This window comes from Amyelois transitella, chromosome 8, assembly GCF_032362555.1.
Source record: "Amyelois transitella isolate CPQ chromosome 8, ilAmyTran1.1, whole genome shotgun sequence".
Classification (NCBI taxonomy): Eukaryota; Metazoa; Arthropoda; class Insecta; order Lepidoptera; family Pyralidae; genus Amyelois; species Amyelois transitella.
In genome coordinates this window covers 9,719,204-9,736,097 of record NC_083511.1, presented here as the reverse complement: position 1 = coordinate 9,736,097, position 16,894 = coordinate 9,719,204, and the positions used below count along the sequence as shown (strand labels likewise).

Sequence of the window (16,894 nt, the reverse complement as noted above, 5' to 3'; positions counted from 1 at the left end):
AAATTGGCCATCTATTCCACATAATTTCCATCCATAACTTTAAACCACATTATCCATTTTATCACATGGTCACCATGCCAGTACTTTCTGTCTCATGAGCTTTAAAGTTGACGTCCGGCGACAATGCAGTGTAGTTTGTTTCGCCGCTTCTTCCACATCTGCGCTTTGGAAGCGGTAACAAATATACTTAAGATGTGTAGACGTCAATAAACGATATTTTGTCCTATCCTATTTAAAAAATAAATCTATTTCTATTCTGCTCCTCCTAAACTACTTCAACTATCCAATCTGTAAGGTTAAGGTAATGTCTCATCATAGTCTACAAATATCCTTATTCTTGGTACAATTACCCTAAATTGTATATTGTGCAGATTTTCGCGGAACTATATAGTGATGGATAATCAAACAGGTTGATTACTCATGATATAGATATCAGCAAAATCTGATCTAATTTGTATGGTGATATCATAGAAATCGAAATAATATGTGATTGTAGAAATGTCATGTTGTACATAAATACACAAAATTACAACCAAATTGCGGTTTATTCCATATATTTGTGTCTTGAAATCACCTAATTGCAAATCACCTGGGTGATCAAAATCCACAAGTTTTAACTACATATATATTTTTTTATTTCCTTAAAACACCTGGGTAATAAAATTCCAAACAATTTAATTTTTATCTTAAATTTATTTATTTATTAAAATATAACGGCTCTTTCCCGGAGGAGTAGGCAGAAGGCATACTCTATTCATTTGTATCCCTTGTCTTCATGTAAGTTCGTCGGTACTCATGACCTGACCCTTGGTCAGGATGTCTCGGATTTTCACCGTGTTCCCCGCAGTCACTCTTCTTTCAATCCTACTAATATTATAAATGCGAAAGTTTGTGAGAATGTCAGGATGGATGTTTGTTACCCTTTCACGCAAAAATTACTGAACCAATTACGATGAAATTTGGCATGTAGGTAGCTAAAGACCCAGAATAACAAATAAGCTACTTTTTATCCCGGAGCTCAAGAATCATTATAACACTTTCCATCTGCTGTAAACTTGGGTCCTGGATATGCAAACTTTGTCTGCTCAATTGTACAACTGTCACAAACACACAGATAATATTACGATGACAGATGGCGATCACTATTATGTATCATTAAAAAAAAAGTACCACTTCTAAAGTCTTTTATCATTCCAAATTCTAAAGTGATATAAATTAGCGATAACCTTTGTGTGTATATTACATCTGATTTAGCAAATCATGTAAGCAGATTCTGTTAATTAAATATTTGCAAGGTAAAACGATTCTTAATTAATATTGTTTGATGTTCAAATTGTTAAATAGTAGGTATCTAGTTGACCGAACGATTCTCGGTGATAAATAATATAATAAGGTACAAATTACTCAGCCTCGAAGTAAGTTTGAAATTTGTATTACGAGATATTATCTCAATGATACTATATTTTATGATAAATATTTATTAAGATAAACATCCAAGACCCAGAAAATAATTAAAACAAAAAGTACAGTTGCCGGGAATCGAATCCGGGTTTTCCGAAGGGAAAACCGATCACTCTATTCACTAAACCACCAGTCAAACAGACGCGCGCACCGAAAGCAAAAGTATCGACGCCTCGCAACCATCTCACGGGAAACCAGCTAATGTTTTACGCCTGTTTGCGTCTATATTTCGAATTTCAACATACATACATACACATACATATGGTCACGTCTATGTCCCTTGCGGGGTAGACAGAGCCAACAGTCTTGAAAAGACTGAATGACCACGTTCAGCTATTTGGCTTAATGATAGAATTGAGATTCAAACAGGTTGCTAGCCCATCGCCTAAAAAAGAATCCCAAGTTTGTAAGCCTATTCCTTAGTCGCCTTTTACGACATCCATGGGAAAGAAATGGGGTGGTTCTATTCTTTTTTGAATTGGTGCCGGGAACCACACGGCACCGATATTGTAAAAGCCGTTTTCGAGAATGCTAATGCAAATAAATAATCTTATAAATGCGAAAGTAAATTTATTTGTTGGTTGTCTCGTCACGCGTTATCTTCTGAACAACCTCCTTGATATTCTCGCGTGTATATAGTTAAAGAGTCTCGTGAAGGATAAAGGGTTCTTTTATCCCGATGAAAACTATAGTTAATGTGGCATTTTCGAAAAATCTGTATTTTTATGAAGATGGCGCTAAGTTCGTCGCTTTTTGTAACTAGGTGGCGTTTAATTCGTTGTTTTAAGGTGGAGCTAATTATGTCGCTTCATTCTATATGGCGTTTAAATCCGTCGCTTTTAGTAGATGGCGCAAAAATCGCGCGGGCAAAGCTGCGCTTAAAAGCTAGTTCAAAATAAACATGATTCTAGTCGAAAGTGTAATAATTCAACACAATTACCACGACTGGATGACAAATTGGTAGCCGTCAAACAGCCAGTCATCCGCCTCCTATTGTTTCTGATGACATTTATTATTTGTCGCGGCCTCCCCCGCCCGTTGATATTCTTCACAAACGGATATTAATACTGCTGACACACTGAATGAATGGATGGAAATGTGTATTTAGTAAACACGCGAAAATTGCTGAACAAAAAAAAAAAAGAAAAGACAAAAAATTATGTGCGCTGTTGAAAGAGGTGCCAACTAAAATAAATAAGGGACAAATAACATAGATTGAGTTAGGCCCGAATTATGTTCGAAACTTGCGTTATGAGATATTCAACGATACTATCTTTTGTAATGAATACATATTTAGATAAACATCCAAGGCTCAGACCAATCAGAAAAAGTTCTCATTATCAGAGATTTTTCAATTTTTCAATGAGATAAGAGCGCCATTTTTGTCAAAGCGCAGCCATATTGGTTCAATTTTTTTTAATTTATGGCCTAAATAGTGTTTTGTTGATGCCACAACTGGTGACAAGAGCCTCTTATCTTCTGCAGAGACTAGCGGTTGCTATTCATCGCAGGAATTACATAGCCAGACCGGTTGGCACCGTGCCACAGAAACAAATATGTTTACATACTTTCCCGGTGGGGTAGGCAGAGGCTACCTCTTTCCATTTCTCTTCCTATTTCAAAAAAGTTCTCATTATCAGGGTTACTATTAGCTTTGTTTAGTTTTGATAAATATGTTTTTAGACGTTTAATGTGTTTATCCACGAATATTATAAATGCAAAAATCCGGAAGTCGGACTCGCGTATAAAGGGTTCCGTACCAACATCACGTTTGTTACTTAAATATTAATCTTTTAGATTCACGTTTCTAACTTTTTATTGAAATCGACCAAAAAATGCTTAAATTTATTAAGAAAAAAAATTTACTTTTTGGTATTTAAAAAAAAAATACACAATTTGTGAAAATTTCAGTAAAATAATGTAAAACATAAACGGTACTATTAGGTCTAACATATTGTGAACTTCTCTTTTTGTAAACATATTCGTTTTGATTGCTGTTTGCGTTTGTTTGATCAATGACAAACATACTCGAATCTTCAATTGAGAAAACAACTAACTTACATTAATCGCTTTTGAAAAAAAAATCTACCTAACAAGCAAAGACTTACGTAATCTTACCATGAGAAATGTTCATCTGAGCTGCCTGTATATAACTCATTAGTTATAACGATGTTTATTTTCCCTTTATTGCACGTACCATTGTCAGCGGAATTGCTGTCGATTATAACAAAATATTCGCCTTTTTGTTAATTATTCTCCTTCAGTTCGCGATAAATATTCATAGAATAATAACTACTAATGGGCCGGAGTAAACTCCATCCATTCGTTTTAATTTTGAACTGTCAGCAGGCTACATTGGGCTTACGAGTATATGAGTAAATAGGCAGTTTAAGGCCTAAATACCTCATTAGCATTCAGGTATTCATATGTTCGTGGTAGTTGCATTATGTTCTTCAGGGTTTTGTCCGCGACTTTGTATGCGTGAATTACTCGTATTTGGCTTCCTAACCTCGACCCTGGATTGGGTAAGTCAGGTTTTTACAAGAAGTAACTCCTTAAAGAAGTAAAACCTTTGCACGGAACCAAACTGATATTGGGACATGGTTATATTTATTCATTCATACATAAATATAATCACGTTTTTATCCCTTGCGGGGTAGACTAAGCCAGCAATCTTGAAAATTCAGCTGTTAGGCGATGGGCTAGCAACCTGCCACTTTTTTGATCTCAATTCTATCACTAAGCTAAACAGCTGAACAGGACACGTTCAGTCTTTTTAGACTGTTAGCTACCCAGTCTGCGATCTGTCCGTCTGTCTACCCCGCAAGGGATATCGTGATTGAATGTATGTATGTATGTGTTATATAATGCTGATAATTTTGAAGATTGTCCATAACGTTTAGGTAATTGAGATTTAATACGTTTAGCTCGGATGGTTTAGTTTGAATACAGATAAGCAATCATATGCACAATTGCTTCACACAAAGCTAGATTACGCACACCACTACACTCAGGTTAGGCTTTAATATTGTGAAGTTGACGTTGTTGATGAAAATGCTGCAGTGCAGTTTGTTACCGCTTCTTCTGCACTGACGCCTTGGAAGCGGCAGTAAACTTAGTTTTTAAGTAATTTATTTGACGTCAACCAAGTTGTTAAACCATACGACAATTATTAAGCGATATAATAATATCCTATAATAATACATACATACATATAGTCACGTCTATATCCCTTACAGGGTAGACAGAGCCAATAGTCCCGAAAAGACTGAATGGCCACGTTCAGCTGCTCGGCTTAATGATGGAATTGAGATCCAAATAGTGACAGGTTGCTAGCCCATCGCCTAAAAAAAAGGATCGCAATTTTAAAAGCCTATCCCTTAGTCGCCTTTTACGACATCCATGGGAAAGAAATGGAGTGGTCCTATTCTTTTTTGTATTGGTGCCGGGAACCACACGGCACTCCTATAATAATGAATAAAAATTTTGAATTTTTGAATTTGAATTTTTGAATTCCAGCCACAGTTAATAGTGGAATAGGCTTACAAACTTGGGATTCTTTTCTAGGCGATGGGCTAGCAACCTGTCACTATTTGAATTATGGCTCTGTCTTGCCCACTAGGGATATAGACGTGACCATATATATGTATGTATGATTTTAAATTCTGCACAAATCAGAGCCACTAGTGTTGAGAGCTCGTCATGCGTTCGGCAGTGAAATGTTAGCTTTGTCATGAGCGGAGCAAATTTTAATCATGGTTTGCATCGAAATTGAAACTGCGGTGTAGATATTTGTTTATTATCTATCAAAATATCATGAACTGACAATGTTCGTAGCTATGCTCGCGTCGGAATAGAATTTATTAGATTCTATTATGCATTTACGAATTTAGCGTCATCTATTACGGCTTCTGTGGCGCAGCGGTAATAGGGTTGTCTGTGACACTGGAGGTCCCGAGTTCGAATCCCGGTCAGGGCATGATGGAAAACGAACTTTTTCTCTGATTGGTCTGGATCTTGAATGTTTATCTAAGTATTTATTATAAAATGTAGTGTCGTTGAATATCTCGTAACACAATTCTCGAACTAACTTGTAATTCGTCCCGTATATACATATGTATTAATTTATCAAAACGCGACGAATTTAACGACATCAACTAATAAGCAATTAAACTAGCACCAACAGCAAAAAGAAAGGAATTAAACGCCACCTACAAAAAAAAACTGACTTAACTGATTAGTTTAAAAAGGTAAGTTTTGATCTGCAAATCTGTCAGTGTGTATTTATCAGTTGTTTGATGTCGCGTAAAGTGCGTTCGTGTATATACTGCGGCGAGAGTACAGGTCACGTATCCGATCCACGCCTAAACGCGATGAGCCTTCAAATGGCATGCGCAATCACTATGATAAATGAACGATACTGAACACTGTATGAAACAGATCACAAGTAAGATAAGTTTCGTTATGTCAAAAGGATGAATGAAAGTGGATTAATAATGCATATAAAAAAACAATGGGATCGCGGAAGAAAGGAACCTTGTTCAAATCGGTGATAATCTGGTGAAATGTTGATGAATATGAATGGGGTAAAAATAAATGAGCGTCGTTGGTCGAATCGGTAAGGTGCCCGGTTAAAATGCGTGATGCGCAGAAAGCCACAGGTTCAAATCCCACCTCGGCCATGTACCTATGTATGGTTCGAATTTACTACGAGGTTAAGTCAATGTATATTTTTGTCCTGTATATATTTAAACTAATTTCAATTTTTTTATTCTAATTTCTAAATTATATAAGTGCAAAGTTTCATAAAAATCCATTCACATCACACACTCACACAACCTTAAACTTTAAACGCATTTATTAGTGGAATATGTTTGACGAAGCGTAAAGTACGGGTCACGTAACAGATTCACGCTGAAACGCGATGAGCCTTCAAATAGCATGCCAAATCATGACGTGATAAACGACCGGCCCTAAACAGACTATGTTAGACTAGTTCTTCACAACGGCTTTGTTTGTTTGTTTTTAAACTCTTTATTGCACATAAAAAGGAATGTAACAAAAATAGAACAGTCGTTGGATTTAGAAGAATATGTACAATGGCGGACTTATTCCGATCGGAATTTCTTCCGGTCAACCAAAATAAAAAGGGAAATCCATAATCAAAAAGTCCACATTAAAAGCATTGAGAATTGAGGATTTGTTTTCATTTTCTAAAGTTTTTGTATCATTTAGTCAAGAGTACCCGAAACAGATGAATTTGCATGATAAGGCGAGGGAAGTATGCAGGGATCATAGTACTCAGAAAAGTGAAGTCTGTGTCTACCCCTCCGGGAAGGTGATTAATGTATGTATGTATGTAAAAACAAGTAAGATGCAGCTAATTTTCTTTCTGTAAAGATTTTTAAAGCTTTTGTGCGAAGACATGGTAGTTGCCAGCTGAATATCTTACCACGTAGATTGTCAACAATTGAGAAGGTTTATAACTTTCGGATTCTTCTTGAAAGCGTCAAGCTAGCAATCTGTCACGCTATCTGTCTGAATCTCTTCTAGGTATTATCTATTGGCTCTATCTACCCGTTATAAACGTGTATCTTTATCATAAGCTGACTAAGCTATAACTTTTATTTTGATTTATAAGCGCTAGCGACACCATATTTATAATTAAGTAGGTACTCGACCTACATGCGCAAATGTAGCGCCAATCCCACTGAAAATCACACTTAATTTTTCACCAGGATGAAAAGTACCCAACCTTTGTCCTTCGCCAGACTCTTAATTATATATACGCAAAATTTCAAGAAGATTGCTTCAGAAGATAACGCGTAAATAGGTAACGAACAAACATATAAACTTACCTTCGCATTTATAATATTTGTTGAGATAAGATTAAGTAAGTTATAGGTTGCAAGTGTATCATTGCTGTCACTATTTGAATCTCAATTCTATCATTTAACCAAACAGTTGAACGTGGCCCTCAATCTTGATGACTGTTGGCTCTGTCTTACCCGCGGGGGACAAAGACGTGATTATATGTTATATTATGCCAATAAAATGCTGCAGTGTAGTTTGTTCCGCCGCTTCTTCTACACGTGCGCTTTGGAAGCGGTATGTGACGTCGTAAATAAGTGATATCTTGAATCCAATTTTGAAAATAAACCTATTCTATTCTTATAATTTCAAGTTTAGTAGCTTCATTGGTAGCAAAAAATTACACTCTGTATTGAGGTTTGTGAAGCTATCTCGATGCGTATAATTATAAATGCTTCACGTGAGTGGACAGATAAATGTGTGGTCATGAAAACAGGTGATAACGGCATGTTTTGCATATCACATTGACTTATGTAGGGTAAAATCATAATTTAGTTTTTTTTTTTACAAAAAAAATTCTCTTTTTTTTAATAGGCACCATTTAATGTTTATCTTTACTTATATTATAAAGCTGAAGAGTTTGTTAGTTTGAACGCGCTTACCTCAGGAACTTCTGGTTCGAATTGAAAAAATATTTTTGTATTGAATAGACTATTTATCGAGGAAGGCTTAAGGCTGTATAATATTACGCTGCAACTATTGGGAGCCAAGAAATAATGGAAAATGTGAAAAAAAAAACGAGGTAAATTATTCCTCCTTGAGGGCGCTTCAATGATGCCCAAAATAACTATTCTACGCGGACGAAGTCGCGGGCACAGCTAGTTAAAAATAATATATTATATTTTTGGGATAATCTATTGGTAGTTACCAATACAAACCAAAGTCACCACCTATTAAATAACTTTTAACCATGGTAAGTTTAATTTTAATACAATTTCTATTCTAGTTTTAGTTTCTAGTTATTCACTCTTGTCCACATGTGTATTCTAACTTCGGATAATAGTGAAGTTGACGTCATTGAAGAAAACGCTGCAGGGTAGTTTGTAACCGCTTCTTCTCTCTGCCTACCTCTCCGTGATTTTATGTATATTCATCTCTGACCACAGTAACTACGAGTATCATATACAAATCGATTTCAGACCGGTCGCAGACGTTTGACGTGAATGAAAATTTGATTAATTACCGAGTCGTGTTTACTCCGAAACTGCACCAACCATATTAAAGTTCAGTGAGCTGTAATTGATACTGGTGATAAATTGAACTTGTGTACCAAAGGTGTATTAATATGAAGGATGAAATAAGGTATGGTATTCGGTATATGGTTATTGGTGCCGTTAGAAATTAGAATAGGACCACTCCATCTCGTTCCCATGGATTAAAAAAAAATGTAAATGGTGACTAAGGGATAGGCTTTTAAACTTGGGATTCTTCTTTTAGGCGACGGGTTTAGCAACCTGTCACCATTTGAATTTCAATTCTATCATTAAGCCAAATAGCTCAATGTGGCCTATCAGTCTTTTCAAGACTGTTGGCTCTGTTTACCCCGCAAGGGATATAGACATGATTATATGTATGCATGTATTTATTAAAAACGTACCTAACTAAACTTTTAAATAAATAAATTAAAATGTATCATATTACCAGAGATTTATTGGATTGTACAGTCTCTGCATGATATCAACCTTGTGGAGTGTGCTCAAAAGACTGGCAACATTGCATTATTGCGAATTCTCTGAGCGAACCCTCCGGTTACGAGACACCCCAATCAGTAATTTTAATCTACAAAATCTTTAACAATTCAACGAATTGTTGAAATTCACAAACCAAACCGTAATAAAATTCAATTGGAAATTCACAAAAACGTTTCACCAACCCAAAGCCTTTGAACCAGCGGATTACAAAGGTTCCGCTGGAAAGGCCCACTATTAGGCTTCGTTTTCTCATTAGTTTTTAGGCTTTTAATTGTAAATTTGTTACAAATCGTAATAGAAGTAAATGACGGGTGTAAATAATAAGGATTAATAATTCTATTTATATATTTAACTAACCGCCGTGTGTGCGTGTGGTTCCCGGTACCAATACAAAAAAGAATAGGACGACTCCATCTCCTTCCCTTGGATGTCGTAAAAGATGACTAAGGGATAGGCTTACAAACTTGGGATTCTTTTTTTGGCGATGGATTTAACAACAACTTAAAAAATAAAGGTTTTTACCGAGATTAAAAGTACAACATATCCTTCTCCAGACTATTAACTAAATATGATTTTTCAAGAATATTAATTCAGTAGATAACCCATGACGAGGTAACAAATACATAAACTTACTTGCGCTTTTACAATATTAGCTGGAATTATATCTAAGGCAGGGAAAATGAAGGATGTTCTTTCATTTTTAAAGTGTTTACAGGATAAAAACAGGTAAGAAATAATGATTATAACAATCTTTTTAATTTCAGAATAAGTAGAAAAAACATTCGTCACACAGATTCGAAATACCACTATAGTAATGTTGCCAGGGCAATTGATCCAATACAAATTATATCAAAATACCCATCAATTACCAGTTGTTTTGTATGCATACAAAAATTCATTAAAATCGGTTCATTGGTTAACTTTTTAATTTAAATATATACATACATACATATAGTCACGTCTATATCCCTTGCGGGATATAGACGTGAGACAGAGCCAACAGTCTTGTAAAGACTGATAGGCCACATTCAGCTATTTGGCTTTAAGATAGAATTAAGATTCAAATAGTGACAGGTTGCTAGCCCATCGCCTAAAAGAAGAATCCCAAGTTTATAAGCCTATCCCTTAGTCGCCTTTTACGACATCCATGGAAACGAGATGGAGTTGTCCTATTCTTTTTTTTATTGGTGCCGGGAACCACATAGCACTATTATAGCACATTTAAATATATCCAAGAAAGAATTGTTTATTGTAACAATGAGTGAATGTTCCCATCTCTTTGAACAGATGAAGGACCAACTGGTAGCATCCCTACAAATATAATTAAACCTAGATCAAGCTTTGTAAGTCTAGGATCAAAAGAAGAGCTTTAATTGGACGGGCTTTTGATGTAAGTTTTAAAAACTAATAACAGATCTTACAGGATTTCCTGGGAGACTTTTGTTTTACAAGATCATTAACGATTTGGTTTCTCGGACTTGAATACAATATTTCATCATACATACATTATAAGAAATCACGCCTCTTTTACGAAGCGGTAGACAGTGACTATATATCTTTCACTCGCCTTGATCCCTGCAATCCTTTTTTCGTTTCTTGCGAATTTATTACTTATGACCATATAGCCAGTTTACAGTAACGCGAAATGTAAATTAAGCTATAACTGTGTCGTATCGAAAATTATATATATTTTTGTTTGTAATATCTTTATTGTATATACGAAAGAATACAAAAATACAGTAAAATTGTAATACAAAATATACAAAGGCGGACTTATCCCATGTAGGGATTTCTTCCAGTCAACTATTGAATAATTAAGAGGAGAGTTACTTGAATAGTATAATAATTTTAGAATTATAATCATGAAGTACTACGCCACTAGAAAAGTAATCAAAAAAGTAGGAAAATATAATAACAAAATATTAAATTTATCACAAAATATCATCCTAATTTGTATGATAATAGCCGGACGATGAATGAAAGGGATTCTCTGTGAAGACAGAAATTCTAAAGAGAGAAAAATATAAGGCATTTTTAATGATAGGCGTTTAAATGAGCTACTGGATTGTGAGTTTGTGTCCGACTGCCCCTGACTGTAAGGAGTAAGGAAAAAATGTGAAAAGATCCTATTCATAATCATAATGTTCTTCATTTGTACTTGTAAATATACTTTGAAAGTAGGAAGTTTATTTACCTTAATGCGTTCAAGCGTTTAAATATGAATGAAATTTTGGTGTAGGTACAGCATCGCTACGTCACACGCCATTGACCAATCAATGCTACGCCATCAGCCAATAGCAGCGAAGTATGAAAGTTGTGCAAGCAAAGTTTCTACGGATTAAAGCATAAATATATTTACGTACTCAACATCGGTGTAGCCAAGATTTCCCATGCATAATTATCATGTCTGTCGGAAGATGTGGCGAGCCCGATACATCACTCACGCTACTTTTTTATTTCCCTACCAGATTAGCCGGGATGCTTCAAAAATAACAACTTATCTGAGATTAACCATAAATCCTTGATGGGAAGAGATTACTTTTAGCACTTATTTCACCTGCTGAAGCTTATCCCCGATTCCCGATATCCCATTAAATCCATCAGTTCCAATTTCCTGACCAAATTTAATCATTCTATATAAATCTCCTACCCAAAATTCAATTACGCAATAAACACATTATCTCCAAAACGGAAATTGTAAGATAATGCTTTAAGAACCCCCTTTTGTTCTGAGAAGCAGTACTTCCACCGCTAAAATGGTGGTAATCGCCACAATATCAAAGATTGGTCGGCACATTAACATAATGAAACTGGGAGCCCTTTAAGTTAGTTCACACTGGGCGAGCGGTCGAGTAGCGGATGCGAGTTTGACTATCAGAACAAGAATAATATTTAAAAAAAAAATTAAAAATTTTTTCTTAATCCAAAAAAAAGTTGATCGTGAACTATAATAAGAATATGACGGTAGAATAGAGAAAAAAAAATATCTTAGAATAAAAAAAACTTTTTTTTTATTACAATGTGAATTTTTACTCGTTAAGCTTTTGATGTGAAAGTTTTGTTGTAGGTATTTATACAACGTAGTATTCTATTTTTGCAATAAATTTAAATCTTTACAAACCTTTCAATTAAAAATAATTAAATAAAATTTTACAATAAATTTCTTTAAAGGATATAAAGAAGCAATATCGTGTCAGAGGTTAAATTTATTACCAATCAATTAACAAGTGTATCCTAAATTCGTGATTTGAACCAAGGTTTGTACAAATCTGTCAACATACACCCGATATTTGCATATTTGATTGAATGCAGCCATGTTTGAATTTACCACTTTTGACCAAAACGTTCCCAATTATTGGTTATTGCTGTGGTCTGCGAATAGATTTGTGTGTACCTTTCGGTAAATTATTAAGTTCGTCTGAAAGCAGTGGTGTTTATAATAACTCTGTTATAAATTTAGCTGGGAAGTTTCAATATTTGAGACTAACAAACATTAGATATATATAGGCGATAGGATAGTAACCTGTCATTTCGGGTATTTGAATCACAATTTTATCACATACGTACATACTCGTACATATCTATACATATCACGGCTATATCTGTTACGACGTAGACATATTCTATCTAAAGTACCGGCAACCTCACGGCACAATTTCACCACTAATACTTTTATCTAGCTGAACATGGCCTTTCAGTATGTTTAAGACTGTTAGCTCTGTCTATCCCGTAGGTGATAACAAAGATAAAGTCCGACCGCCTTCCCGGAGGCGTAACATTATGTGTGTTATAACCTACGGTTGTTTTTTATAATAGATAGTGCGCTTGACCTCAATCTGCCTGATGGTAAGAAAGCTGAGGCCTAAGGTGATGTACGCAAGTCAAATAATGCCTATTCACCCTTGCCTTAATAATCCCCAAGTTGTATGTATCGGTTATGGTTTCTTCTGACAACCTTTTTAGGGTTTCGCACCGAAATGGTACAAACGGGACCCTGATTATAAAAGTCCGCTCTCTGTCCATCCGTCTGTTGATCTGTCCGTCATCATGCTGTATCTCATAAACCGTGAAAGCTATAAGGCTGAACATACATACATACATACATAAAATCACGCCTCTTTCCCGGAGGGGTAGGCAGAGACTACCTCTTTCTACTTGCCACGATCTCTGCATACTTCCTTCGCTTCATCCATATTCATAACTCCCTTCATGCAAGCTCGGCGGTTTCGGGTACTTTTGACCTGACCCTTTTCCAGGACGTCCTTAATTATAGCCTTAATTATATAAAGCTGAAATTTTTCATAAATTACGTATATCCGTTGCCGCTATAACAAGTACTAAAAATTAAAATATCAATAAACTGTGAAACATAATTTTCAAGCAAATATTTGGTCAATTTTAGTGAACACGTTGAAACGTGAATATAAAAATAAATATTTAAATAACAAACGTGATGATGGTGGAGCCCGACTCGCACTTTGCCGGTTATTTTACTTGTTAAGATTCTTGCATACTTCTTTCGCTTCATTTAATTCTTTTCATGCAAGCTAATTGGTTCTATTGGACCCTGCCTATTCCAGAATCGTGATAAAAATGGTGTCAATGAAATCCATAGACATTTAATGTCAAACGATTCATGTTAAAGCAATATTAATATTTCTTATATAGTTTATTATTGTTCTTATCTTCTTGTTATAAATTGATAAATAAATGAGGAATATATAAAGTGTAAATGAGATATATAGTATTTATAATATGGTAACCAATTTTCATATTAAACCTACGCGTGTTGTTAAAATTAATTCAGATTAATTAGTTTCCGACAGTTCTATGGCTTTTGACTGATGTCAAGGCTGTAAACTCGCATTTGCCTGTTAATTTATCACGTAAACGTGTTAAGCAATTAAGAGGGAACCCATGTATGGCTGATTGTCAAAGGTTTTTAATGTTAATTGAGCGAAATATTACGCGTATGTCGACATTAAATATGTAAATGCGTGTTTTGCTAAATATAGAGCACACTGCCGTGCGGTTTCCGACACTTGAAGAAAATGCTGAAGTGCTGTTTGTTACCGCTTCATCAGCACTGACACCTTGGAAGCGGCAGTAAACTTAGTTTTAAGTAATTTATTTCACGTCAACCAATGTTGTGAAACTAAAAGATTTGACAATTATTAAGCGATATAAAGTATCCTATAATAATGAATTGAAATTTTGTATTTGAATTTAGAACCACTTCCTATTGACTTCGTAAAAGGCGATTATGGGATAGGCATATAACTTGGGATTCCACTTGTAGGTGATGGGCTAGCAACCTGTCACTATTTGAATCTCAATTCCATCATCAACAGCTGAACTTAAAGATATGAGTGAGTATTTTTCGCTTTTGTATACTCGTATATAGATAGATAGATATTATTCCAAATTTTATCTGAAAATGCACTTTGTATTGTACGTCAATCTATGTAGACTCACGGCGTGTTGATAAGATGGCATGCAGCGTTGCTGGATAGTTCTTTTTTTTATCGTGCGATAACGGTGTTCGTTCAAGGGTACTATTTTCAAATTGGCATTTCACTCGAAACTGGCGATAGGAATGTCGCATATTTTTTTTTATATATAGGTTTTATTTTATTTGAGTTTTTGGAATAATAAAAATGCGTGTTGGTAAAAATGTGAAAGCCAATTATAATTTGTATCCCGAATTACATTAAAAATGCGAAAGTAAGTTTGTAAATTGTTTGCTTGTTTTCCCTTTACACGTTATCTACTGAACTAATCTGCATGAAATTTTGCGTACTTACCTCGCGGTGAAAACTATATTGTCCACGGTATTTGCGAAAAACTTGTATCATTTTGTAGCAGGCTCTAAATTCACGAGGATAAAGATGTAAATGGCGCTAAATTCGAGAGAACAAAGCGGGGAAAGGCTAGTTGATTGATAAATCCTACATAATACATTATTATTACTTATGTACCTATTTACCAATACGGTAGATGGAGGCTTTGCATTCATTCTTGCAATGATCATTGGAAGGTACTTTTTTGCTTCATTGACTACTTAATCGATAACTCTTTTATTAAAATATGTAATTAAAATGATAAACTTGAATTGTGTCTTCGACTAAAGTTCGAGGTACGTAATGATAGCGTTTATTTATTCAATAATTACCAAGTTTAATTTTAATTAGCAGCAATTATTGGAAATTTTCACAATTGAAAAGAAACATAAAACTCCGACTAGTATTTTTCGGATTATATTCACTGATAAATATGAAATAATGTTACCTGGTATAAATATAAATACATATTGTTTACCAAAAAAAATTGCTATTAAAATCTAAAAAAGTGGTGCTATTTATTGCCCTATTGAGTTTATTACTTCTAGACGTATCTTTTTTGCGTATACGTCGTATTGTGTGGTCGCTTAATAATAGAACCCCTGCACAGTCCGTAGTTCATGAATGCAAATAGCTTGTGTGAATTGTGACCTTCGACGATATATTGGCCTGGCTGCACAAAAAAGCTACAAAGCTCAAATAATCGACCAAGCATTTGAGACCAGCAAATTTAAAAAAATCTATTTTAAACTTAATTTTTTTAAATGTGCCTATTTAAATGAGTATCTATGATTTGGTTTTCAATACCCAATTTTTTTTAACGTCCAAAGTCTTTATTTCGAAGTGTAAACCTTTTTTCAGTGTTACTGGCCAGTTGTGATATAAAGTTCTCTTGAAGTTCTTCTTAAACATTATTCAAATATATTTTTACGCAATAGTTCATCAGTGCAAAATATTCAGTTCAATTCTACAGCTTAACTTGTCTTGATTTATTTCGTTTTTATTACTTTCTTCCAAGAGACTCATCAACAAACAATTCGTAATGAAACATTTATTAAATGCAAAATTATAGATAATCATAATAATTTTAAATGTTTTATTGTTTGAAAATAATTATATCAGATATTTTAATCCGATTAATAGCAAAATATGATTCTGAAATTATTTGTTTTATTTGATTCTCTATTAAGGTTTAAAGATTAACAAATCTCAATTGTATCATTAAGCCAAAATGGATGATGGTGGCCGTACAGTCTTTTTTGGAGTCTGCTGGCTCTGTCAACGTAAAACGATAAAGACGTATTTAAATATTATATTAATCTTATCCATTGGCGCTAGTCCCCGACTTTTCACCTTGACTTAATTTTGCCTCGTCGAAAACCTTTCAAAGAAACGCTCTGAAAAATGGAATCGTCTTTCGATAATTGCTGATAGAAATCGCCGATATCAAATTAATGGTAAGCGAAATTGTCAAGCTTGGCGGCGATAAATCTTCTTGAGATAAACTCAGCTCTCATCTAAATTGATTTTGAATGTAGTTTTAAAATGAGGGTGATATTTACATGGTCTTTGTGTCTTGTGTGATAAATTAAGAGATTGCATTCTTAATGTAAACGCCTTTTTAAGCTAAAGCTGATGGCAGTTATACATATATACATATATATATGTGAATTTTCTCGATTTCCTTGTTTATCGATAAGGAAGTGATCATATTAATTATTTATTAAAACTGAGATTTGGAATCACTGCTAGTAAGGAGTAGAAAAATGACAAGAAAGAAGATGGAGATAGATAAGAGATTGTGATAGCGAAGGCAATAAACATGTATTTTTTTTCTACTCGTTATCAGATTAGGATGACTTCTACAATCTTTTATAAACATTTATCGTCTAACTTAAGCAGAATAATTATAATTAAAATTATGGTTTATGTCCCATAGTTGGAAACAGGTCTGAAGGTATCTTTGCCAAATATGACATGATCTTATAAATTATTAAGCCTTTTAGTTTATTAATTTTATTCGGAAAACAA

The 16,894-nt window shown here is 34.4% G+C and overlaps 1 protein-coding gene across 1 annotated transcript in view; it reads right to left on the bottom strand.

Moving 5' to 3' along the window:
• Nucleotides 1-341: 341 nt before the first annotated feature.
• The window catches only part of LOC106137529 (uncharacterized), a 125,566-nt gene continuing 109,013 nt past the window's right edge, over nucleotides 342-16,894 (bottom strand). Inside the window, exon 7 of the mRNA XM_060945523.1 lies at nucleotides 342-365. The gene's annotated coding sequence lies outside the window, so the exon portion shown is untranslated. The remainder of the gene's footprint in view (nucleotides 366-16,894) is intronic.